At 47.9% G+C, this 25,557-nt stretch overlaps 1 protein-coding gene across 3 annotated transcripts in view; it reads left to right on the forward strand.

Moving 5' to 3' along the window:
• Positions 1–25,557, forward strand: part of TUT7 (terminal uridylyl transferase 7) — a 1,540,394-nt gene that overhangs the window by 683,093 nt on the left and 831,744 nt on the right. The gene's annotated exons all lie outside the window — the stretch shown is intronic.

Raw genomic sequence — 25,557 nt, forward strand, 5'->3', positions numbered from 1 at the left:
TCCCTTTGCCCATACGAGAGCCAGGCTATAGCAATATCTTGCAAATAATCCTCCATCTCTGCCTCTGACGCTTGTAGAAGCGTGGAATATAGTTGTGCATAATCATCTGTAAAGGTTTTGAGTATTGCCGGCGTGTCCTGCCATGTTTTGCCCTACTCATCCATCATTTGCACTATTTGTGTGGGCGCACGTGTGGTTGGCAACTTCTTCACCAGTGCGCGCCCCGGTCTTCCACCTTCCCCAAACTTGTGTGCCATGAGCCTGGGTATAAGAAAGCAGAACTCTTGGTCTGCCATTTTTCCTGATAGTCTGACATCCTCATGCAGATCTTAGCTAGCAGTTCTACCGCTATGTCTTTGCATGCTCTTTCTCTTGTGCTTGGATGTCTCTTTCAAGTATGTGCAACTGCTGGCGTATATCTTTGAGGACCCCAACCCCCTCACCAATACAGACTCCCCTGAGAGTCAGCTTAAAGGCTTCCCGCAGTGTTAACACACTTGACACTGAACCAGAGTTGTGTTAGAAGAATTCTACAATGGCCTTCCTTATTTCGTCTTTAAACCCTTGGTCCAGCAGCGCCTCTGATGGGAAGTGCCACGTAAACTGTCTGGGCATATGTGTGGGCAGTAGGAGTTCTAAGCGTTCTGGGGCATGGTCCAACAGTGTCTTCGGCGTATGCTCTATCGATTTTGTCCAGTTATTTACTTACTTTGGTTCCCAACCAGAAGTCTATTCGAGACCAGGAGTTGTGTGAGAGAGGTGCACATGCCGTCCCGTTTGTTCAGGTGCCTTATTCCCCACATGTCCACCAGCCTTTGTTCCACCATGCCCTCCCTTAGCTCTCTTGCAGCATGTTTGTCATATCTGGTGGTATGAGTGCCTCCATCCAGTGCTGGATCTATGCATGTGTTAAAGTCTCCCCGCCCCCCAAATGGCCGCTGTTAGTGCCAGTTTTTGTAGTTGCGCCTAAATTTGCACAAAGAAACCCATCTATATTTGGGGCATACATGTTCACCAGTGTGAGAGCTGTACCACTAAAGTCACCTCGGACAGTTATATACCGTCCTTGTGTGTCCGTTTTGGTATAATGCACTGCAAACGGAGTAAGCACCCCTCTTGCATATGAGGAGTATGAGGAAGCTATAAGCGTTGACGCCCATCTAGTTCCAATACTCATCTCCGATTGTTTAGTGAGATGTGTCTCCTGAAGCAGTGCTACCTGTGTGGAAATCGCAGAAATTGCTGTTCGCATAAGCAGAAGCCATTTTAGTTGTGGCCTCCATTTTGTTAAGCCATGTGATTGTCGTCTTCACTGTTGCCTGCCTTTCTATTCTGCTTGAGTCATCCGCTTTAGTGAACTCCTTCTATTCTAAGCCAGAGCAATGTATGAGCTCAGAAAGACCTGTAGCTGCTAGAATGCACGTGTTTTAGAATGTAACTGTCAGGCTATTCCAACTGATGTAAGCGTTTGTCTCCCCTCCCACTTTGCTGACCAAGTGATATCGGTCTGCCTATGTTAGTCAATAGCTACTACTGTGTTTGCCTGTACCTTCTATTTTGAGTCTCCATGCTTACTATGCAACAAACTGGGTATAAAGAACCATTGGTTTCTGTATTCCTTGTACTACCTCATACAGAGCCCGAGGGTGTTGTATTGATGTAGTCCCACTCATGATTCATAAACTTGTTATTTGATATTCCAGCTTCCGTGCCAATCTCTATTTTGTTGGTTTAAGGACCAGTGGACAGATAAGGGCGAACCCCTGCACAGGTGGGCCCCTAAAAAGGCACATTTCCAAAAATTGGTGCCCGACTTGTGGGGCACATCGGAGATGCGGCCATCCAAAGGAGCGGTCTTGACGGAAGACAGGAATCTACTGAGGAGGTAACCTGCACAAGGAGACCCTTTGTCTTTGCAGACCGATGTGTTTTTCCGGTTTTCCTGATCTGACCCTCCGGGTGGTGGCCGGTCCCCGACTGAAATCTTTTTTGGCGTAAGTTTTGCAGTGACAATTAGGTCAACCCGGAGCTTGGCAGACTTTGGTTTGGTAAGGTCGCTGAAGCGGCACTCTCGATTTTGGATGTGCTTAGCCAAGATTCTAGTTTTGGCCAAGGTAATGAGGAGAGTTTTCTCTCTACTTTTGATTCCCTTGAAATAAATATTATTTGATTATTATATTTTATTATAATATTTTTGGCATGCCTGCTCCTTCGTAGAATGTGTTGCTGTCTTGGAGGTACCAATATGGATCTAGAAAGTAGTCAGCCGGCTCCCCTAGAGGGGACACCTAATAGGTTTATGTATATTGAATACGGTATTTCTTCCCTAATGTATAGTACACTGTGGAACTAATATACGAAAAAGGATCCTGATCTATAATTGCCTGTAAATCGGTCATTTGATTTTAAGAAGATTCAGTATGTTGAGCAGTGTCTGTTTCAGAGAAAGAGCCAGCAAGATATGTTTGATTGTGTATGAATGTGGGAGAAAGAGGTGAATGAGAGAGTGAGGAGAGAAGACGCTATAGCATAAAAAGAACAGTGCAAGACAATTTACCAGAAAGCATTAGAATTGAAAAATAAAGAGTTGAAGGAAATAAAAGAGAAAGAAGACAGGGAGCATCATTTAAATGTAACTGGCCAGTACCCTATTAGGCGCCCCATTTATCCCATACTTAATAGACCTCAAGATAATTCTATTCCCTAGCGCCCCTGAGAATGAAGTTTCTGATGAGCATTTTTCTTCAGATGAAAAAGTTGACGATAAGCAAATTGGGCGGACAACTCGCTCTACTTTAACCACTGAGCAGAAGGTCACCCTTAGATCTGCTTCTCGTAAGGCAGCTCGTTGGAGTGCCTCAGCCCCTAGACCTCATAGCAATGATTCGGCAATGGTCAGATTTAGAGCAGTTATATTTTTTAGAAACGTTCACTTGGGAGGTAATACTCAGTTTTAGAAAACATGCTGGTGCTTTAGAGCCCTCAGATGTAAATTCTGATTATAAACAGTTAAGTGATGGCACCTTTCTTTCTTCACAGGTGTCCGATCTAAGTAGGGGAGTGATTAAATTGTGTGTTGAGGCATTCCGTTTACGGGAAGAGAAAAAGGCAGCTGATAAAGCTGAACAAACAGTTCAGTCTCCAGCTTAACAAGGAGTTACAGGGACAGATAGAAACTAATAATCCTGTAGTTACTGTGAAATCGATGCGTGAAGCTGCACATTTGTATGTTCCTCCAAAGGGAGCGGGAAGAAGTAACGATAAAACTTCAGATAATGCGAAGGGATATTTTATTTATAATTGGGTCCATACCCCTTGGAGTAGAGCAGACGTTATTGCTCTTAAAGCTGCTGTGCTTGATCCGCTCAAAAATCCAGCCGCTTTTATGAAGAAGTAGAAGGAGCTATTAGTTCTTGCACTATGATATTGCCTGATTTTGCATGGACTTATTTTACCTCCTGATATGTGGAGATCAATTCGGAAAGTAGATGATAATGTAGCCTATGGTGATACTTGGGTGCATTTAGAGGAAATAGATGCTGATAGAGAGCCTGTGCAGAAACCACAACAGGTGATATTAGATCTTCCCAAAGCTATTGTAACTAAGTTGAAAACTCTTATACCCCCTAAGAAAATAGATTGGACAACATTACCGTCTTGTAAGCAGAAAGCGGATGAGTCAGTTTCTGATTTCTTTACACGATTTGAAGAGACATTCCATGACTTTAGTGGGTAGTCATTGACAGATGACATGGGTAAGCATCTGTTCTTTGACAAATTTGTCGCTAACATGTTGCCAGAATAACTAGTCGCCTAAAGGCCAGTGAGAGTTCATGGACTAAGTCTTCCCCCGTCTCCCTTTTGACTACGGCCCAATATTATGAGCGTCAGGAATTAGAAGCAAAAGGCAAGGAGGATAAAAAGGTTAAGGATTTAAAAACGAAAGTTATTGTTGGCTCAAGTCTATGGTCCATCATTTAGAGGTAGTGCGAGAGGTTGACGTGCGATGTATCGACCTGGTGTAACCCCTTTCCCTCGAGCAACTTTGTCTTCTGATCAGTGTGTGTATTGTAAGGAGATTGGACATTGGCGTTCTGAGGGCCCCAATTTGTGAGGTCAGCAGTATCAGCGGGGCAGGGGAAGTATGAGTGGCGGCCCAGGGAATGCGGGGAATAGGGGAGGCATAGATAATCGTACCAGATTTGAGGCAGTTGAAAACAACCCAACTTCTTTTAATACCTTTGACAGACGAAACCAATACCAAATGTCTGATTACTTGGCTGATGACCCTAAGGATTCTGATTATGCATAGGAATGCCTAGGATGGGGTAAGGAACCGGTTGAGGTCCCAGTAGAGCAGTGGGGTCCCTATGTCGATGCAAACGTCTTGGGTTCTACTGATCGCTTTCTTGTTGATAGAGGAGCTACTCGTAGTGCTCTGTCTAAACAATTGGTTCCTAGGCTCCCCTGTCGGGCGCAATGATAACATTGATAGGATTCAATGGGACACCTTCCCTTAGCCCACTGTCACAGCTTACTTGCATTTAGTCTTTTTAAATTCACTGCAGCATGTCCATTTCTGCTTTCCCCTTACACACCGGATAATATTGTGGGTATCGATATGCTCAAACATTTTCGTGCTACAATGCATTGTTCCCCAGAAGGTTTGCGTGTTATTTTAAATGACAACTATCCGATGGTTGAGAGGTCTTGTCCCATTAAAAGGATGTTGCTCTAGCATCGTTATCTAGCACTTTTTGGGCTACATCAGATACTGATGTGGGACAAATTGTTATCCCACCAGTACATAGTCAAGTGAAGGAAGGTGCTTCATTGCCTCGATTGCCCCAATATAAGGTGCTTCATTGCCTCGATTGCCCCAACATAAAATATCTTGAGAAGGTGAAGAAGCATTGATACACGTTGTGCAGGATTTTATTGGAGTGGGGGTTGTGGAAGAAGTCCCCTACAATACCTGCAATAGCCCTATTCTTCCCATTTTGAAAAAGGACTCTGATACTAAGGTTTATAGATTTATCATGGACCTACGACAGGTCAACAAGATAGTAATACCTCAATATCCGTAGTCTCTGACATCACGACCCTTTCTTCTTGATACCTATTCATCCTGACAGCCGTTACTTGTTCGGCTTCACTTTGAATAATCGATTATTCAGATTCTGTAGAGCTCCACAAGTGTATACCAAGAGTCCTAGCATGTATATCCAGGCTTTGAAAAGACAGCTTGATTCTTTCCCTGTACCGAAATGGGTGGCTCTTATTCAATATGTCAATGACATCTTGTTGGCAGTTGATGCCTCTGAACAGTGTGAAGAAAGAACACTGTTGTTGTTATCATTTCTTTCAACTCATCACAAAGTCTCTCTGAAGAAATTGCAGTATTGTAGACCGCAGGTTACCTACTTAGGTCACCTCATGTCTAAGGAGGGAAGTGCACTCACACCAGATTGCATTCAAACTATTTTTGACACGCCTGTGCCCTGTACTCAGAAGGATGTTTGTGCACTGATTGGCCTTACTTCTTTCTGCAGGCAGTGGATCCCTGGCTTTTCCTACATTGTTAAGCCTTTGTTAGCCCTTTTGACTGAAGACACTCCAATGCCTCTCCCATGGACTACTGAATGCCAGAATGCTTTTCAGCAGTTACGGCAAGCTCTTTGCTCTGCACCAGTATTAGGAACTCCAGACTACACTAAGGCCTTCACACTCTGTACACGAGAGGGACGGTTGTGCCCTCTCGGTTTTAACCCAAACACATGGTGATGAGCAGTGTCCTTGTGCATATTTCTTAGCTGTCCTTGATCCAGTCGCTCTTGCGTTGCCTGGGTGTTTTCGAGCAGTAGCGGCAACAGCTGTGTCCATACCTCAGAGTGAGGGAATAGTCTTGTCACACAGATGCTTGTGTTAGTGCCCCATTCAGTTGACGCCCTTTTGAACCAAACGAAAACAGAACATTTGACCAGTGCTTGCTTGACAGGTTATGAATTGACACTTTTGGCCCCTCATATCACATTGAAAAGATGTTCGACCCTAAATTCTGCTACACTATTCCCATTTCCAGCTACTCCGCCTCAGGCACAAGAGTCCCATGACTGTATATCCCTTACTGAAGAACAATCAAAGGGTTGTGTTGACCTGCAAGATACGCCCCTTTCTAGTGTTGATGGGGAATTGTGGGTTGATGGGTCTTGTTTGAAATTGGCCGTTGGCACGACAACTGCTCCCTATGCAATAACACTTCAGAGAGTAGTTGAGAGAGCTCGCATCCCACAGAAGTCAGCTCAGGCAGCTGAGTTGATAGTGCTAACAACAGCATGTGAGCTTAGTACTGATCTGTTTGTTAACATCTGCACTGACAGCCGATGTGCTTTTGGAGTGGCTCATGATTTTGGGCTGCTTTGGAAGGAAAGAGGCTTCCTTACATCACATAGGACACAAATGGGGAATTAGTGGATAATCTCTTGACATATCCTAAGAAAGTAGCGATTGTTAAGTGTAGCGCGCACAAGAAAGTGACTGATAAAATAGGACAAGGCAATGCCTTTGCGGCTCATACAGCTCGTGAGACTGCAATGCAACGAAGCACTACATCTATGTACGTGGTTCAATCACAAGCTGAACATTGGCATGATGCCAGGCAAGAGGTACTGAACATGCAATGATCTGCCTCTGCTGATGAATTAGACCAATGGTCTAAGGAGGGAACATTGAATGATGAGGGCTGCTGGAGGAATAAAGACATGACCAAGTAGAGATTGCCCACAGCCTACTTACATCCCATGATTCACATGGCACATGGGCCGTCACATGTTGGAGCATCCTCAATAGCAAAGCTACTTATGAAAGTTTAGGACCAACCAGATAGTGCCGGCACAGCTAAAAAGATAGAGCAGTCTTGTCTGATTTGTCTCCAGTATAATCCTGGAAAGGGAACACAAACTCCAACAGGAGGATTAGCAATACCAACTGCACCTTTTGAGGTTCTGCAGATGGATTACATCCAGCTAGAATGCTGTAATAATCTGAAGTATGTCTTAGTGGTGGTCTGTGCCTTAAGTAAGTGGATAAAGGCATACGCTATAAAAGATAATACAGCTCTTACTATAGCAAAGGTGCTCCTAAAGGAGTTTTTGCCTAGATTCGGCATTTGTCGAGTTTTGTGGAGTGACAACGGACCCCATTTCATTGGGCAAGTTGTTGAGTATGTCTTGAAAGGATTGGGGATTAAGCAGAAATTTCATGCAGCTTTTCACCACCAGTCAGCAGGCTAGGTGAAGCGTTACAACTCCACGTTGAAATTTAAACTTGCCAAAATCCTAGCTTCCACATCTCTGAAATGGCCTGATGCACTGTCCCTAGCTTTGCTTTCCATTAGATTGATACCACATACATGATGTGGCCTCACACCATATGAGGTGGTGTTCGAGAGGCCAATGAATATTTGGGGGATTCCTAAGCCACGCCCTATACATGATGTACCTTATGTGTTGATGAGCGACTACTTGTCTCAGTTGACGGACAGCTTGCTTTCTATTCATCAACAGGTTTAAGAAGCTCTTCCTGACAGGTCACAATGTTGTATAGCATTTTAGGACCATAGTGTATTTTTCCAGATTCATGCCCTTATATAGGTATAAATCACCTTGTTCCTTATATAGGCATAGAAATCATAACCATATTTAGACATTACCCATGCAGTCCAAATACAGGCATGGATACTTCCACTAGTTCCGAAAAGCCACAACTATTTCTTGGAAAACTCGACTTCAGCAGCTAGGGACTTCCCCTTGCTTGAATATTGATTTGTCCAAGAACTTATGGAGTTTTCAAAGAACTGCGACTCTTTGACGTTATTATGTCCACCTTTACCTCAAACTCGGCACATTCAAGGTATAAATATGCCTTCACTTGCCCTAGCAAACACACGGTAGTTTGGAGCAGTTCGACTATCTGCTTGCCCGACGCAGCTCGCTACAGCAAGTGCCGAAGGAAGCCGACCCTCCAGCTGACGCACAGAGAGAGACGCTGTCTTTTCTCTTGCTCAGAAATCCAGCTCCAGTGTTTCCAAGCTCCCCTTGCGGGGTGTTGGGAAATCGAGTCCCGAGACAGAGAGATACCAGACCTCCTTCATTCTAAACCAAAGTACGAAGCTGATTAGACCCAAGAGAAATCTTGGATAGATTCTTGGCAAAAGAATACTTAACTTATGCTACACCACACTTACTTCTTCCCTTGTACTAGACTTAGGTTAGGTACATCGGGGTAGGCGTATTTTAGAAGCACCAGTTGAGTACTTTTAGTCTTTATTTATTTATGTATGTATTTTATGGCTTAGAAACAATACCATGCTTTTACAGTATTATTTTATAATGCTCTTCTTGCTGTACGCATTATACTTTACAGCCAGTATTACGATTGTAGCAGTTAATTTCTTCTGCATGAGAAAGAAGACTGTTCAATAAATACTTTTATTGAAAACGCCCGTCTCTCTATTCCTCTGCACCTCTGGTGAAACGAAGCATGCACTATTGACTGAGTGAAATGTCTATCTATTGTTTCCACGACTCGGAAGATACGTTTTATCTTGGGGAAACAAAGTTGTCATGTTTATGCGGTTGTCAGAAACTAATCCCTTCTTGTTTGTTCGAGAAAGTTTCTAGTGACCTCTGAGCTAGCTGGAACTAACAATTAAGTCTAATATATTCGATAGAGACCTAGTTGACCTAAGTCCTACGTCATATCTATAGGATATATTATTCCAATGCGCAGAGCCTATTGGGACTATAGGAACTACACTACGTGGCGCCCAACGTTTGGTAAGGCACTCATTTAACGCTAGATACTAGAGTAACTCAGTCGTGCTTTTCACAGAGACCCCTTTTTCCCATAAAATACTCCAATAGATTTCTGGAGTGGGTGAAAGGATAAGATCCGCCATATACTGAGTAGGACGAAAATCCTATTTATTGGTTGTCCTTGAAACTTTCTCTGCAACTTTCATTAAACACATGTCGGTTTCTGGCGACAATAACGCAACAGGTGGAGCTGCAGGAGCAGCCATACCAGGCTTTGACATTACAGGTTTTAATGAAGACGACGCGGAAGCTATAATGATTCCGGAAAATCTAAGGAAAACCAACACTATAAAGCTTATAACAAATGGCCTATAGTTGACAGGTGGTAGGGTGATATTTGTCATAGAGGCACATTAATATCGGCAGACAGAGGTATTCTATTCATGGATTACCTTCCCAAAAGCATATCCAACAACACATGTGTTCCACTTCTACAAGATAGAGGAACCTCCAGCAGAATACACTCCTTTCGAGATATTGAAATTCCATTAACATACCAAGAGTATGCGCTCTGGTTTAAAGGCGCCCACAACATCAAAATCACATTACCAGGCTCAGTCCACTAGGTAGACCAGGAGCAACTTTGCCGGTACTCACCAGCTATACACAACATCCTGACAGTGAAAGAATGACAGATGTAGAACTATTAGCTCAGCTTAAACAGTTAATTAAAATACAGAGACAATTGATTCAATATGTCATGCGGACTCTAACAGTCCAACCTGCTATAAGGATTCCACAGCACACCCCTCATCAGGGGAACACAAACAAAATTACACCACTGACTATACAATCGGTCATTGGTAAATTACCCTCAAAAAGGGAACAAATTCCATTCTGGTTAGCTCAAAAAATTACTCCAATCGAGGCAGTATTTCCCCATAGTACACCTCATGAGAAACACAGGATTCTAACAATCTGTTTACCAATGGGGATTGCACCACACCTGGAGGACTGTGACACTTGGGGTACAGTCTTTGCTGCAATCTACACAAAAACACATGGTGTTCCGTCTATGGCGGTAATACCAGACGTCCTGAAACAGATTCAAAATGAATACGGGGCAGAGGCTGCTTATAATCTCGGTAGGAAGTTACTGAAGGATTTCAAACAGGTCTCAGCTATAATATTAACTAATATTAAAGGTGAAGCAGCATCCATGGCAATCTGCCAAAAACTAAAAGAACTTGATGTAACAGAGCAACCGTATGAACTGGCCAGAATAATAGAAAAATCCTATGAAGAACTAGGTAGAGATAGTTTGGGTGGGAAACCAGTAAAGCCCGAACTAACAGAAAATCCTGAAAAAGTTTTTATTAAAAACACTCTCACTACTAAAAGAAGTGGGAAAATACTAGACAGACACTTCCTAAAGAGAAGTGTTCTCAATCCAGAGGTAGGTCTCCTCAAAAGGAGCCCTCTGAAAAGAGGTATAACCTCAGGAATAGAGATAATTTGAGAAAACCTGATAGATATCAAGATACTGATACACGTTCCTCTCGTACCTTTCAGACTTCCTCACAGAAATCAGAAAGAAGAGGACGGTCAGAACACAAGGAAGAACGCATGAAGTCCAAAGACGATCAGCACGTTCCAAAAAATAAGAAAACTCGATTCACCAAGAAGAAGGTAGCAGGTCTAAAAATCAGACATGCCGAGGATCTTGAGGACACCACTCAAGAGCAGGGAGTGGGCTCAGACAATGCTGGACCGCGCAGTAGAAGTTACCATAGCTCGCAAGATCCTGAAGGATCATCTGGAGACAGTGGACTTGAATGAGTACATTCAAGTTGAAACTGCAGATACCAGAGTTAGTGTACCCCATAAGTTATATGAAGTAACACTACGGATAGAGGGGGACATAACTAGAAAAATAATAGCACTCTTTTGGGAGAAACTCTCTAAGGGTTATGACATTCTTCTGGCTGAAAAAGACTGGCCACATGAATTTGTCAGGGAGTGCCCACATTCCGAAGACATCATTATGCCAGCCTTCTCAAATCATATTCCTATTCATAAAAAAATACACGTGTGCCAGAAAATTGGCTGAAGCCCAGGCTCCAGGATTATATAGAAATCATGTGGGATGGGATGAGGATTCTCCTCACCATAAAATCCAGTTAAAAAATCAACCAACTGCTCAGAGGCAGTATCCAGTTAAGCAAGAAGCTAAAAATCAGGTCAGGGAAATCTTAGATCAACTTGAATACCAAGGGGTGATTGAAACATGCACCTCGTCCATTAACAATCCTTTGTTTCCTGTCTCAAAACCAGACAATACATATCGTCTAGTTTTGGACTACAGACATTTAAACTCCTGTCGCAATACCTTTTCAGTACAAAATGCACACAGCACGGCACTGATGAATAACATTGTGCGCAAAAAATATAAAACCACATTAGGTATTTCTAACGGTTTCTTCTGTCAAAACATTGCACCTGAAAGCAGGTAATTGACCGCTTTTTCAATTATGGGGACACAGCATCAGTCCTGTCGTCTCCCCCAGGGATTCAAGAATAGTCCAGGGTCATTTTCAGCCAGAGTAACATAGTTACTACAAACGTATGATGCTGAGACATTAACTTATGTCGATGACATCTATCTTACAGATGATGACTTGGATAGGCACTTGAACAGAGTGAACACCATAATACTGGGTTTCACATCTGAAGGGTACAAATTCAACTTTAAAAAATCAAGAATTGCCCACCTCAACGTCCTATTCTTAGGATACGAACTTTCAAGTGAAGGCAAAAGCCTGGCAGCAAACTTTTTAGAAAAATGTGCGCTGCTCCAACCTCCAAAAACGCTGAAAAACGTAGTCAATTCTAGGCTTCCTGAATTTTGGAAGATCTTTCATTCTAAACTACGCAGGAAGGGTTAAACCTCTTTACGAACTAATCAAACCTGATTTCAAATCAACTAATTGGACTCAGAAACACACAGAAATTTTGCGTTCAGTGCAAACAGACATGTTAGCAACAACCCATTTACAGACACGCGTAAACGTACGCAACCTTGTAATCCGAATCATCCCAGGGAGATGCGAATTCACGTACTTAACCTTTAATGAAGGTGAAAAGGTACCAATAGCTTATAAATGACACTTGTACACACAAGCTGAAATTAAATTCACTTCAACGGAAAAATTCTGTTGGACCCGGCCTCATGGCGTGGTCCTACCCCTCCCGCATGGTGGGTCCAGGACGACATCGGCCCTCCACTCAGCATCGGGCAGCCCTTTTGCCCGACACTGCACGCCCCAACATTGCTGGTCCGGCCACCATCCCGGACCCCCACTACCGACCTGGCTCCAGCGTGGGCCCCTCACGACCTAAGCACGAGGGTGCGCCCGACTCCATCTTGGGCCCACCACGTCACGACCACGTGGCCTCGGCCCCGGCCCAGGCCTCAGCACAGCCCAGACATCGAGGCACCAAGATCCACCCCGGTGGTCGAGTGGCCACTCGACAGATCCCGGAGAGAAGGGTGTTTCGATGGCCCTCCAGCCGTCCCCGGACGCCTGGTTTCGATCGCCCTCCGGCCTCCCTGGGCGCTGGCTCCACCCCCCTGCTGGGTGTCTGGACACCATCATCCCGGCCCCTCTGACCCCCAGGCGCGAGGGTCCGGACATCAAAGGACTCCAGTCCTATATCTGGGCCAGCCCCGGAGTAGGACGGCAGTTGTATCCTGGACTGGAAAGCCCTGCTGACGCTGTCACGGCCGACCCCAGAAGAACTCATTTTCCTGGAACCTTTGCCGAACCAGCTTGAGAGCCTGCTGGCGCTGCCGCGGCCCACCGTTGCCGAACCATCTTGAGAGCCTGCTGGCGCTGCCGTGGCCCACCTTTGCCGAACCATCTTGAGAGCCTGCTGGAGCTGCCGCGGCCCACCTTTGCCGAACCATCTTGAGAGCCTGCTGGCGCTGCCGCGGCCCACCTTTGCCGAACCATCTTGAGAGCCTGCTGGCGCTGCCGCGGCTCACCCTCTCGGAACCCCCGGCTCGAGGATTGAGAGCTGTGCGCAAGGTATCCCTTCCTACACCCCAACCGAGACTGTCCCGCTACCCTGATCCCCTCTTGCGAGACTTTACAGACCCCTCGGTCTGCTTGTACATATCGCTGAGAACCAGCAACCTTTATTTCCTGATAAAGCTTACGAACTCGACCTCTGGTGTGGTGTCCATTTGTAGTGTGTGGTTACTCTGCTGTGCGATCCTAGGAGAGGGCCCTCACCCAGGAGGCCTCTCAGTAACGCTCGGCTACTTCTTGACGGAGAGGTGGACCTAGGGGTGGTCAGTCAGACATCTTCTGCCTCCCCCGGGGTCGCCTTTCTAACATTGGTGGCAAGCGACGGGATCCGAGCCGACGCAGATCGTACAGGAGAGGAATTCACTCACTACCGAGAAAAACACACCGCGACCATGACTACTCGGGAAACCAGACCGACAGCGGAATTCCAGAAAGAAAAGATGGAAGATTACAGCCACAAGGAATTAAAACAGTTTTGCAAGGACCGAGGCATCTCTACCACGGGCCTCAACACCAAAGAGGATTTTAAATCAGCCCTGCAAGCCTGGGCGGACGCCGATAACGCGCCGCCCCCAGAATGAAGACAACCCGGGCCCGAATGGACGCCTGGAGACCGACGTGAACCCAGCGGGGGAAAGACCCGCAGATCTAGACACGGGCCTCCCCCATGGAGACGCCCGAGAACGAGAGAGGAACCGGCTCCACGAGTTGGAGCTCGCCAGACTCCGACAAGAAGGAGAGATACAGCTGGCAGAAAGGAAATTAGCCCTCGAGCAACTACGGCTGGAAGGAGACCTAGAGGAAAGGCGAAGACAACGAGACCTTGAAGAAAAGAAACTCGTGCTCGAGCATGAGCGCGGCCTCAAAGAACTGGAAATCAAGGCCAAGACAACAGAAACCGGCACCGCCGGGGGTAAGACCTCACCCCCGCCGGGGGACACGAAGGTGCACATACCCAAGGAGGTCGTCAAAGAATACTATAAGAACGACGACATCCAACAGTGGTTCAAAGCCTACGAGGTCGCCATGACCGCCCATCGAGTACCCCTCAAAGACTGGGGCGCCGGCTTATGGGGGAAGTTCATCAACGAAGGGAGAGACGCCGTGCTAGAGCTCCCCGACGCCGAGATGACCTCGTACGAACACATGAAGACCGCCCTCCTCACTCGCTACGGACTCACCCCCGAAATTTACCGGCAGCGATTTCGAGACTGTAAGAAAATCCCCGGTACCACTTGGGTGGAGTACGTGAACTTTTACAGCAGAGCCTTCGAAGGGTGGATCAGAGGCTGCCAGGTCACCACCTACCAGCAGTTGGTCGACCTCATCCTATGGGAGCATCTTTCCAATAATTGCTTCGTCGAACTCCGGCAGCACCTCCTCGACAGCAAATTGACAGAGCCAGGAAAACTCGCGGTCGAGGCGGATAGATGGGTGAGCAACCGAGTTCCCCGGAGTCCGATTGTAGACTACGGCCGGGGATCCCCGGGGAACCACCGACCCCGAGGCGGCGGACGAGGCCAGAGCAGGGGCCGAGACACCCACGCGGGGTCATCCCCTACCTCCCCGTCGCCATCCCTGGGTTGGAGGGGAGGCCTCCCAGCAAGACCCGGGCCCCGCCCGAATGTTACGTGCCACAGATGCCAGCGACCGGGCCATTATGCGAACGACCCTCTCTGCCCGATGAACCAGCGACCCGGCACCACCGGTCCCCCGAGCCGCCAGATCGCGGCCGCCGCCCTGAGTGCCGAGGGAGGCGAAGAAGAGGGCGACGACACCAAGCAGGCCGAGTGGGAGCCCGCAGCCATGATCTTAGCATGCCTGGGTGATCGAGACATGATCCCCCGAGACCCGATCCCAGGTAACACCCAGAAATACCGCCAATGGGTCACCATCAATGGACGCCGGGCCGAAGCCCTCCGGGATACTGGAGCCAGCGTGACGGCGGACCGCTGCCACTTGGTGACCCCAGAACAAATTCTCCCCAACGTCTTGTGCCCAGTACGGTCGCCTGACAACTCTGAAAGTTTGTGCCAGATGGCCCGCATCCCCTTCGAGTGGGGAGGGGTGTCGGGCATGCTGAAAGTGACTGTCCGAGACGATGCCCCCGTGGACTGCCTCCTCGGGAACGACCTGGAAAGTTCCCTCTGGGCCGGCGTAGAGCGGAGAGAACATCTGGGGATGCTAGGCCTTCCCGAGTGGGTTTGTGCGACCACCCGCTCCATGTCCGCCCGGGCCTCCCCCCCAACGGAGGAAGCCCCGATCGAGGAGCCGGAGTGGCCCGCACCTCCACCGCCCGCCGTCCCCGAGGACACCGACCCTGAACCCGGCCCCCAGGGGCCCAGCCATGAGGAAATCACCGAGCTCGGCCACCTACCGGAACTAGCTCAGTGGCGCCAAGAAGGTGGCCCCACCCATGAACAATTCCGACAAGAACAGAGCACCTGTCCCTCCCTCGAGGGAATTCGACGACAAGCCGCCGCTCAAGCCGCTGGAGACCCTGCGGGGTCCCACTGGGTCTATTGGGACAACGACCTTCTATACAGTGAGCAGAAGATTGCCGAACTAGGGGCCAGCCGGGTGCTGGTCGTTCCCCTCCGATTTCGAGACTTCCTCTTGAACTTAGCACATGATGTGCCCCTCGCCGGGCACCTGGGGCAGGACAAAACTTACAGCCGCCTGGTGACTCATTTCTCCTGGCCGAAAATGCGCAACGATGTGCACAATCACTGCAGATCCTGCCCGACCTGTCAAGCCAGCGGGAAGAGCGGGGGGAAAGTCAAAGCCCCGCTCCAGCCGTTTCCCGTGGTCACCACCCCCTTCGAGCGAGTGGGGATAGACATCGTGGGGCCCCTGGACCCCCGCACCCCTCAAGGGCACCGCTTCATCCTCGTGCTGGTGGACCATGCCACCCGATATCCGGAAGCCATCCCCCTCCGAACCATCACGGCCCCAGTAGTAGGCCGAGCCCTAATGGGGATCTTCTCCAGAGTCGGCTTCCCCCGAGAAGTCGTGAGTGATCGGGGCACAAACTTTATTTCCAAGTATATGCGGTCCCTATGGCAACAGTGCGGGGTCATATATAAGTTCACCACCCCGTATCACCCCCAAGGAAATGGACTTGTGGAGCGGTTTAACCAAACGCTGAAGGGAATGATCAAGGGCCTCGAGGAGCCACTCCGATGCAAATGGGACGTTCTGCTGCCTTGCCTCCTGTTTGCGTACCGCGAAGTACCCCAGAAGTCCCTGGGGTTCAGCCCCTTCGAACTATTGTATGGGCACCCGGTCCGGGGCCCCCTCAGCCTGGTCAAAGAAGGCTGGGAGACGGCTGTCCGAGATGCTCCACCAGATGTCTACCAGTACCCCCTGACCCTTCGCAACCAGACTCGGAAGTTCTGGGAACTTGCCGAAGCCAACCTTGAAGCCAGTCGGGAGGAGATGAAACGCTGGTATGACCAGAACGCCTCGTCCATCGAATTCGAACCGGGCCAGCAGGTCTGGGTCATGTCCCCGGTTGAACCTTGTGCCCTCCAAGACAAGTGGACGGGGCCCTTCAGAGTGGTGGAGCGCAAGAGCCCCGTCACCTATCTGGTGGACATGGAGTCCCCCAGGAACCCCCTCCGGGTCCTACACGCTAACCGGCTCAAGCCGCACTTCGCCCGCACTGAACTAAGCCTGCTGTTAGCGACCGATGAAGGAGCTGAAGACGACTCCGAACCACTGCCGGATCTCATGAGCACCACTGAGAAGGACGGCTCCATCGAAGGGGTCATGCTCTCCTCCACCCTGACCCCGGAGCAGCACCATGACTGCCGGCAGCTGCTGGGGCAGTTTGCAGATCTGTTTTCCCTCACCCCTGGAGTCACCCGGTGGTGTGTCCACGATGTAGACACCGGAGACAGCCCGCCTGTAAGACACCGAGCTTTCCGAGTGCCCGATCGAGTTCGGGCCTGCATCCAGTCCGAGGTGGCCAAGATGCTAGAGCTGGGGGTAGTCGAACCCTCCGACAGTCCGTGGGCCAGCCCAGTTGTCCTGGTCCCTAAAGCCAGCACGCCCCCGGAGCTCCGGTTCTGTGTTGACTACCGGGGGCTGAATGCCGTCACCAGGACCGACGCCCATCCCATCCCCCGGGCGGATGAACTGATCGATCGCCTGGGGGCCGCGAAGTATCTCAGCACCTTCGATCTCACGGCCGGGTATTGGCAGATCGGCCTCACCCCTGGGGCGCAAGAGCGATCAGCCTTCTCGACCCCGGATGGCCACTACCATTTCAAGGTGATGCCCTTCGGCATGAAAAACGCCCCGGCCACCTTCTAGAGACTCGTGAATAGAGTGCTGGCCGGGCTAGAAGAGTTAAGCGCCACCTACCTAGACGACATTGCAGTGTACAGCCTCCGCTGGGATGCACACCTGACCCACCTCCGGGAGGTCCTGACGGCCCTCCGACGGGCCGGACTAACAATAAAGGCCAGCAAGTGCCAGATCGGCCTAGGGTCCGTGACGTATCTGGGGCACCAGGTGGGAAGCGGCCGGGTGGCTCCCCTCCAGCCCAAGATTGACGCCATCCGGACCTGGGAGCCCCCAATCACCCAAACAGCCGTCCGAGCCTTCCTGGGGCTCACAGGATACTATCGGCGCTTCATAAAAGACTATGGAAGCATTGTGGGGCCCCTCACAGAACTGACCTCCAAGAGGCTACCCCAGAAGGTGTGCTGGACCCCAGAGTGCCAAGCAGCCTTCGAGACTCTCAAGACTGCCATGTGCACCGCCCCTGTGCTCCAGGCCCCCGACTACAGCCGAGAGTTTGTGGTCCAAACCGACGCCTCGGAGCACGGCATTGGGGCGGTCCTCTCACAAGTGAACCCTGAGGGAATCGACATTCCCGTTGCCTTCATCAGCCGGCGGCTGCTGGCCAGAGAACAGCGCTGGAGCACCATCGAGAGGGAAGCCTTCGCCGTCGTGTGGGCCCTAAAGAAGCTTCGGCCCTACCTCTTCGGCACCCACTTCCGGGTCCAGACCGACCACCGGCCCCTGCGGTGGTTGATGCAGATGCGGGGCGAGAACCCGAAACTGGTGCGATGGTCCATCTCCCTGCAAGGGATGGACTTCACTGTGGAGCATCGCCCCGGCAACGACCACGCCAATGCTGACGGCCTCTCCAGATTCTTCCGCCTCGGCGAAGAGAATCCCCAAGAAGATGGGTGACTCTCCCCTGCCTTCAGCTGGGGGGGACGCGTGTTGGACCCGGCTTCATGGCGTGGTCCTACCCCTCCCGCATGGTGGGTCCAGGACGACATCGGCCCTCCACCCAGCATCGGGCAGCCCTTTTGCCCGACACTGCACGCCCCAACATTGCTGGTCCGGCCACCATCCCGGACCCCCACTACCGACCTGGTTCCAGCGTGGGCCCCTCACGACCTAAGCACGAGGGTGCGCCCGACTCCATCTTGGGCCCACCACGTCACGACCACGTGGCCTCGGCCCCGGCCCAGGCCTCAGCACAGCCCAGACATCGAGGCACCAAGATCCACCCCGGTGGTCGAGTGGCCACTCGACAGATCCCGGAGAGAAGGGTGTTTCGATGGCCCTCCAGCCGTCCCCGGACGCCTGGTTTCGATCGCCCTCCGGCCTCCCTGGGCGCTGGCTCCACCCCCCTGCTGGGTGTCTGGACACCATCATCCCGGCCCCTCTGACCCCCAGGCGCGAGGGTCCGGACATCAAAGGACTCCAGTCCTATATCTGGGCCAGCCCCGGAGTAGGACGGCAGTTGTATCCTGGACTGGAAAGCCCTGCTGACGCTGTCACGGCCGACCCCAGAAGAACTCATTTTCCTGGAACCTTTGCCGAACCAACTTGAGAGCCTGCTGGCGCTGCCGCGGCCCACCTTTGCCGAACCATCTTGAGAGCCTGCTGGCGCTGCCGCGGCCCACCTTTGCCGAACCATCTTGAGAGCCTGCTGGCGCTGCCGCGGCCCACCTTTGCCGAACCATCTTGAGAGCCTGCTGGCGCTGCCGCGGCCCACCTTTGCCGAACCATCTTGAGAGCCTGCTGGCGCTGCCGCGGCCCACCTTTGCCGAACCATCTTGAGAGCCTGCTGGCGCTGCCGCGGCTCACCCTCTCGGAACCCCCGGCTCGAGGATTGAGAGCTGTGCGCAAGGTATCCCTTCCTACACCCCAACCGAGACTGTCCCGCTACCCTGATCCCCTCTTGCGAGACTTTACAGACCCCTCGGTCTGCTTGTACATATCACTGAGAACCAGCAACCTTTATTTCCTGATAAAACTTACGAACTCGACCTCTGGTGTGGTGTCCATTTGTAGTGTGTGGTTACTCTGCTGTGCGATCCTAGGAGAGGGCCCTCACCCAGGAGGCCTCTCAGTAACGCTCAGCTACTTCTTGACGGAGAGGTGGACCTAGGGGTGGTCAGTCAGACATCTTCTGCCTCCCCCGGGGTCGCCTTTCTAACAAATTCTGACAACGGTTAAAACTGCAGTAGCAAAAGAGAGAGCCCTTGCACAGGGAAAACGCATAATGGTCGTTACGCCTGTACCTGCCTTAGAGGCAGTGACAAAAGCGAGCATTCCGAATGCAAAAGCTTTACATCCGAGATGGATACAGTGGGTTAATTCTCCTGCTGCAACAGACGTTGAATACGTTTTTGACCCTTACTTGAAAAATCAAGAATTTCTACAATACAAACAATGTCCTCTGCCCACTGAAATTCTGCCTCTAGAACATTACGGATGTATAATTTATACAGATGGATCAGCACAGCCCGCAATTTGGGGTAAACAAGCTTATAGTGCTGCGTGCGCAATTGTTAAAGGTCGCTGGCGCGATGGTAAATTCCGACCTATGGTCACAAAAACTCAATCTCTAGGAGACTGTACAGCTCAGCGAGCTGAACTACAGGCTTTCAAGATGGCGCTTGAAAATACCGATCGCAAATTCCCCACACTCATAGTGTGCGATTCGTATTACTGTGTTCAATCTTATAACACACTTGCAGAACTGGGTTCAAAATGGTTTCAAAGACGCAAAAGGTGGCACAATCAAGCATTAAATGCTTTGGAAACAAGTACTTAAATTACAGGAAGAACTACAAAAGACTCACGTGATCCATACACTGAGTCATCAGCGTGATGGCGTTCACGTTGCAGGGAATTCTTTGGCTGATGAAACCGAGAAGGCAGCTGTGCAAACGGCTTCTGTAGCTGCAATCACTCGTTCAAAAACAAAAATAGACCGCAAAATAATGCAAGCTGTCACTGCTTCAATAAAAGACAGTGGTAAAACACTTCCAAAAAGGCTTTCCACTCAAGTACTCATATATAACTGATGCGAATAATGTTACTTTTGGTCGAATCCCTGGAGTGGGGGATAGAGTAATCCCAAACATGGAACATAGATTAGGACTAATTTTAGCAGCACATGAAGGACTTGCCTCTGCACACGCAGGTGTTTCCGCCACAGTGTCATTATTAAAGCAAAGATACTGGTGACCGCGCATGCGGAAACCGACCCGAAACTATGTTTTGGAATGTGAAACCTGCCAGAAAATGAAAGTTTAAACAGTGAAACGCCCTTCGCAGACACCCCTTTTAATTTCAGATAAACCACTAGCATGTGTTTACCTGGACCACTGTGGTCCCTTACAAAGGGATGGCAACTATAAATATATCATGGTCGCAGTGGATTCATGCTCAAGATTCATTTGGATATGGCCTCAGCGCTCGGCTGACGCCCGGACTGTTATAAAAGATTTGCGAGTCTTTATCGGCACATATGCCATCGGCACGCTACATTCTGACCAGGGTCCTGCGTTTAGCTCTCGAGCTTACAAAGAGGCCATGGCCAGCTTGGGCGTTGCATTGCGGTACTCAAGTCCATTCCATATTGAGTGAAATTCGGTTGTGGAAAGAAAAAACAATGAAATAAAGCAATCTATAACAGCAAGGGTATTAGGCTCGGGTGACAGGTGGGTCAAACATCTAATAAGTGTCCAACGTAGTCTTAACAATCTGCCAAGAAATTCTCTGGGTGGAATCACTCCATATGAAATCCTTTATGGTACTAGAATGATTATCGAAGACCTCGATCGTCATACTTCAGTAGTAGAACAAAAACCCTTTGATATCAAAGACCGTTTGGCTGTTTTACAGGACTTAAATGAAACTGGAAGAAGTCTAAGCAAAACATTACAGAAGCCAACGACCACTGAAGAAAAACCACCCGTCCCAGCAAGGCCTGTCTGGTTTCCAGAGATTGGGGATCTGGTCAGAGAAAAAATTGTGTATAAGAAGGAATTTGGGCCTTCTTACAGAAAACCAATACCTGTGCTAGCAATCCACGGATCAAGAACATTTTGTTACTGCCACCCCTTGCTGGAAGAAAGGAGAACCGGTTTGTGTCCATCGATCTGATAAAACCACATCATGTGGCCGATAATAAGTAGTAGGCCCAGTGGACTCCAAAGATGTAGCCGATGACCAAATCTTGCTACTATCCAAGAGTTTCAAACTGAGAGACTCATCACCTTTGAAGAATCTGCAGTAAGAAAAGAAGGACTATGCATCAAAGCCATGGAACCTGTGCCTCTTGAAACCCAAATAACTGTTCGTCAAGAAACTCCTGTCTACAATGATGTAGTATCTGACTATACTAATATGACAAGGGACCAAGCAGCTCCAGCGATTTCAAATAATCCGGATGCAATACCAACAATTGACAGAACTGCCTCTGGCTATTTCATCAACTTTGATACGTTTTCTGAGGATCCCAGTGAGCCCGAAACAACGCCAGCAAATAAAACGTTGAAGGAACAAGTAACAGAAATTTTTCCACCAGCTTGCAAATACATATCTGGTTTCACCATGGGTTGAATTTTGGATTGTGTTAGGTGTATTTTTTCTCCTACTTTGGCTCATTCTTGTTTTAAGTTTAGGAAAACTGATAGATGGAAAATATAGTAAAATGGTCACAGCAAGTAAGAACATCAACTTGCTCCTGAAGCCACACAAATCATCTCATCGTGAACAAAGAGACCTGTCATCAGTGAACATCACAGCCGTTCCTCTACCTGATGGTATAGCATGGGACAGGACTGATTATGACATTTATGGTCCTGTAGAGCTGTTGAGGATTCCACACCAATTTAAAGTTTGTTTCACCCAGCACATTTTATGATGATTCGGACTTGAGACTGTTAATAACATGATGGCAGACTTAGAAATGTCAGAAAAATGTACAAACATGAATACTTAGAAGGTTCATCAGATTATGAACAAATGTATTGTTTTAATCATTATGGTCATCATTATTTGCACAAATCTGCAAACCCTAGGAATGTTTTTACTTACAATGAATAGGAACATTGTCCGTCGCCACCAAAGGTTAGCTCAAAAACATTTTATGAAAAATGTCCATACTTCTCAGGTTTTAATGTGACAAATCCAGATAGGAATGAAAAGTAAATTGATTAATACTAAGCAAATTTATTCTGCGGCCTTCTATGCTCAATGGTCCACAATAGGTTTTGACTTTTGGAAAGACAACATTGAGACCAAAACTGTCTGGGGCACAAAAGACTGGCAGGTGCAAGGTTTGGAAGCCTTATTCAGAGCCTGCATCATCCCAGAACAAATAATGTACTTAAATGAAACTGTTCAACAGGCATCTTGTCTTGGCCTGGCTAAGATAAAAGACTTAAACAAACTGTCCATACCTAAGCCCACACCTGATAGTAATGGAACTACAGATGAGGAGGTAGATGTGAAATATATTTTACAACAAAACAACTAATCCTGATTGGAAAAAATTGTTAATCTGGCCCACAGACACGAATAACTGTCTAGATAGATTCCTGAATAAGACACAAGGGTTTACAGTTACTAGGCCAGATCTAAGATTTGTCCAGAGACAACATCCAGGACTAATAACAACATACAGTGTAGGAAAACTGTGACTTGAGTGGCTACAAAAATCCACACTCCCAGATATAAAACAACACTTAACTTTACTTAAAGATTGCGTTGATTTGAGAGACTTCTTACTAGGACCTTCTAATCGATTCATATACGCCGGTATTTATGCTGCGTATAATGAAGCCTGGAAAGTCACACAAATGGGAACTGCAGAACGAATATGAGAAATTGATCGTATTAATTTAGGGAAAGCTCTCTCTGTAGTTGACAATGGGTTAACGACTCTGTCATCCAGAATTTATTCTTTGGACAGCATTGTATCCTCTGCCATAGACATAATGGAACAGGACTTGCTCATGTTACACTATGAACAGTCTCAATTACGTTCTATAATGCTGCTAGGCTGGACGTTACAAAATCTTCGTTCAGGCTATGTGCCTTGGCGTCTAATCAACACCATGTCATTGTTTGCTGGGTTTAACCTTACAGGTAAACAAATCTCTTTGGCACAGAGGGGAGCAGACTATACGGTACTGAGCATAGAATAACTGGAAAGATTACCATTAACCGTTTCTGAGGATCCAGCCGTAGATTGGATAATACATGGCAGCATCTCATTGCCAGTGACGATTTTCCAGTTTCAATATTGCTTGAAACACATACCTTTTATTTAAAGAAATAGTCAACCCAATATACCCTTGTAGGCTTGGGCAATAAGTATAATCAAAGTAAAAAGGAGTCTACAAGGGATTTCACTTGCAGTTACACACAGTTTTGCGTTGTTTCACAATAGTTAAGAGTCAGTTCAAGCAAATCAAACTCAAAAGTGTCCTGCAGGACAACTCTGAACTACAACAATTTGAACAATACACAAGGAAAGAAAAAGAAAGAAGAGAGAAAAACACCCGGCACACAGAAAAGCTAAGTTTAAAAAAATGAATTTATCTTGTTTTTTGCCAAATCTTAAAAACTTGAGAAGGGTACAATTTACACACAGTGAATATCAGCAAGTGCAGTTATGACAAAAGATGTACAAATGAATTTAGGCATACAATTCATAACCATACGTCTGCTCCTATGGAATGAAAAAGCTAATATTATTGTAAATACAATAAATATCGCTTGAAGAGAAACAATTCCTTGTGGAGTTGACGAGACTGTCGACGTTTCGGTCTATGCGGCATCAATCCATCATACCATCCTCAGGACAAATTGTTTTATGCAGAAATATAACCTTCTATCTTTAAACAGGGTCTAGCACTCCTGGATCTCAGATAACAATGATGATTTTGTGGAAAACGGCAAATCAATCGCTCAAACAATTGAGCGGTCATACAAGTACACAGGAAGGCAGACCGGTCTTCATGCATCTTCTGAAGGCGAAACCACTCTTCGAATTAATTAATGAAAGGAAACCGAGGCAGCATGCAATTCGGCCATGGTGCGTCAAGGCATGCCTTGAACTGACTCCTAACTATTGTGAAACAACGCAAAACTGTGTAACTGCAAGTGAAATCCCTTGTAGACTCCTTTTTACTTTGATGAAACACATACCAGCAGGCGTGTATGAAAGGTTGGGTAAAGAATACATAAAGTCGACCTGGGATTTACCATACACACACAAATGTTCGAGTGGGGAAAGGAAGTATTTCTTAGTGGTAAAAATTGCAAAAGCACACTGAGCGGTACACTTTTATGTCAGGGTATTAATTTGCATGGGGCCTGCGATGGTGCCGCGACCAACTTATCCTGCCACCTGCAGGGTTCTCTGGCAGCAGTGATAGATCCAATTGTTAGGCAGCTTTCCAATGGGAGCTACATAATGTTGAATGATCACAGCTGTTGTGGAATGATGCCAGGAATAGCCTATCTCGTTAGTGTGTCAGCCAGGGTCACTTGCTGTATGCAAGTATTGTTTCCTAAAACTAAGACAGACGGGGAGTCATCGCTATGGCTTTCACTGAACATCTCTTCTATACGAATTGATACTTTAAGCAGAATGAAAGCCATTCTTTTATAAAAAACTGTGCCACTGACTTTGTCCAAAGAGACATATGATCTGTAAGTTGCAAGGTCCTCTGCCCTATACTTGCCCTATTATCAACAAACTGCCCCATACATTTAGCAGAAGTGTTAGGTCGTATCTTAAACATGTCTGATGCCAGTGGTATTGTACATGTATTTAAGACGATTTTTTCGGGACTGATAGCACCATTTGAAGCAGTCCTAGGCATTTTTCCGGACTTCCTGCACTCTTTGTTTGGCGGCCTGCCTCTCATTTTGGGACTCGTTGCAGGAATATTATTTTTGTTCCTTCTGCTCCGATATGGCAAGTCCAGTCACCAGCGATACCCAGATTACCATGGAAAACACTCTTCTGGCAATGCAGTATCGTGAGCGCATAATACAGATTATTGGCTTGGCTCGTTTGAGATATCTGAATACCATGTGGTTCCTATCATTCAGACCAATCTGGCAATATTGCATCTCACCTGTTCTACTATGCCTGCTTTGTGGAGAGGAATGTGTGTTGGCTATTTGTCCGACACTTCCATCAGCATTGCGATCGGATGTTGCCGCTTTGCTTGGTTCTGTAACGGCTCATGCATTGTGTTGTCCCCAACGACTACCAATCCTGATGACTGCATTCATTGAGGTCTCACCAGCAATTCCAGCTGACATAGATATACGTGGACCAACAGGCACACAGTTACCATCTACTGCGA

The sequence above is a fragment of the Lissotriton helveticus genome, chromosome 2_1 (genome assembly GCF_964261635.1).
Source record: "Lissotriton helveticus chromosome 2_1, aLisHel1.1, whole genome shotgun sequence".
Classification (NCBI taxonomy): Eukaryota; Metazoa; Chordata; class Amphibia; order Caudata; family Salamandridae; genus Lissotriton; species Lissotriton helveticus.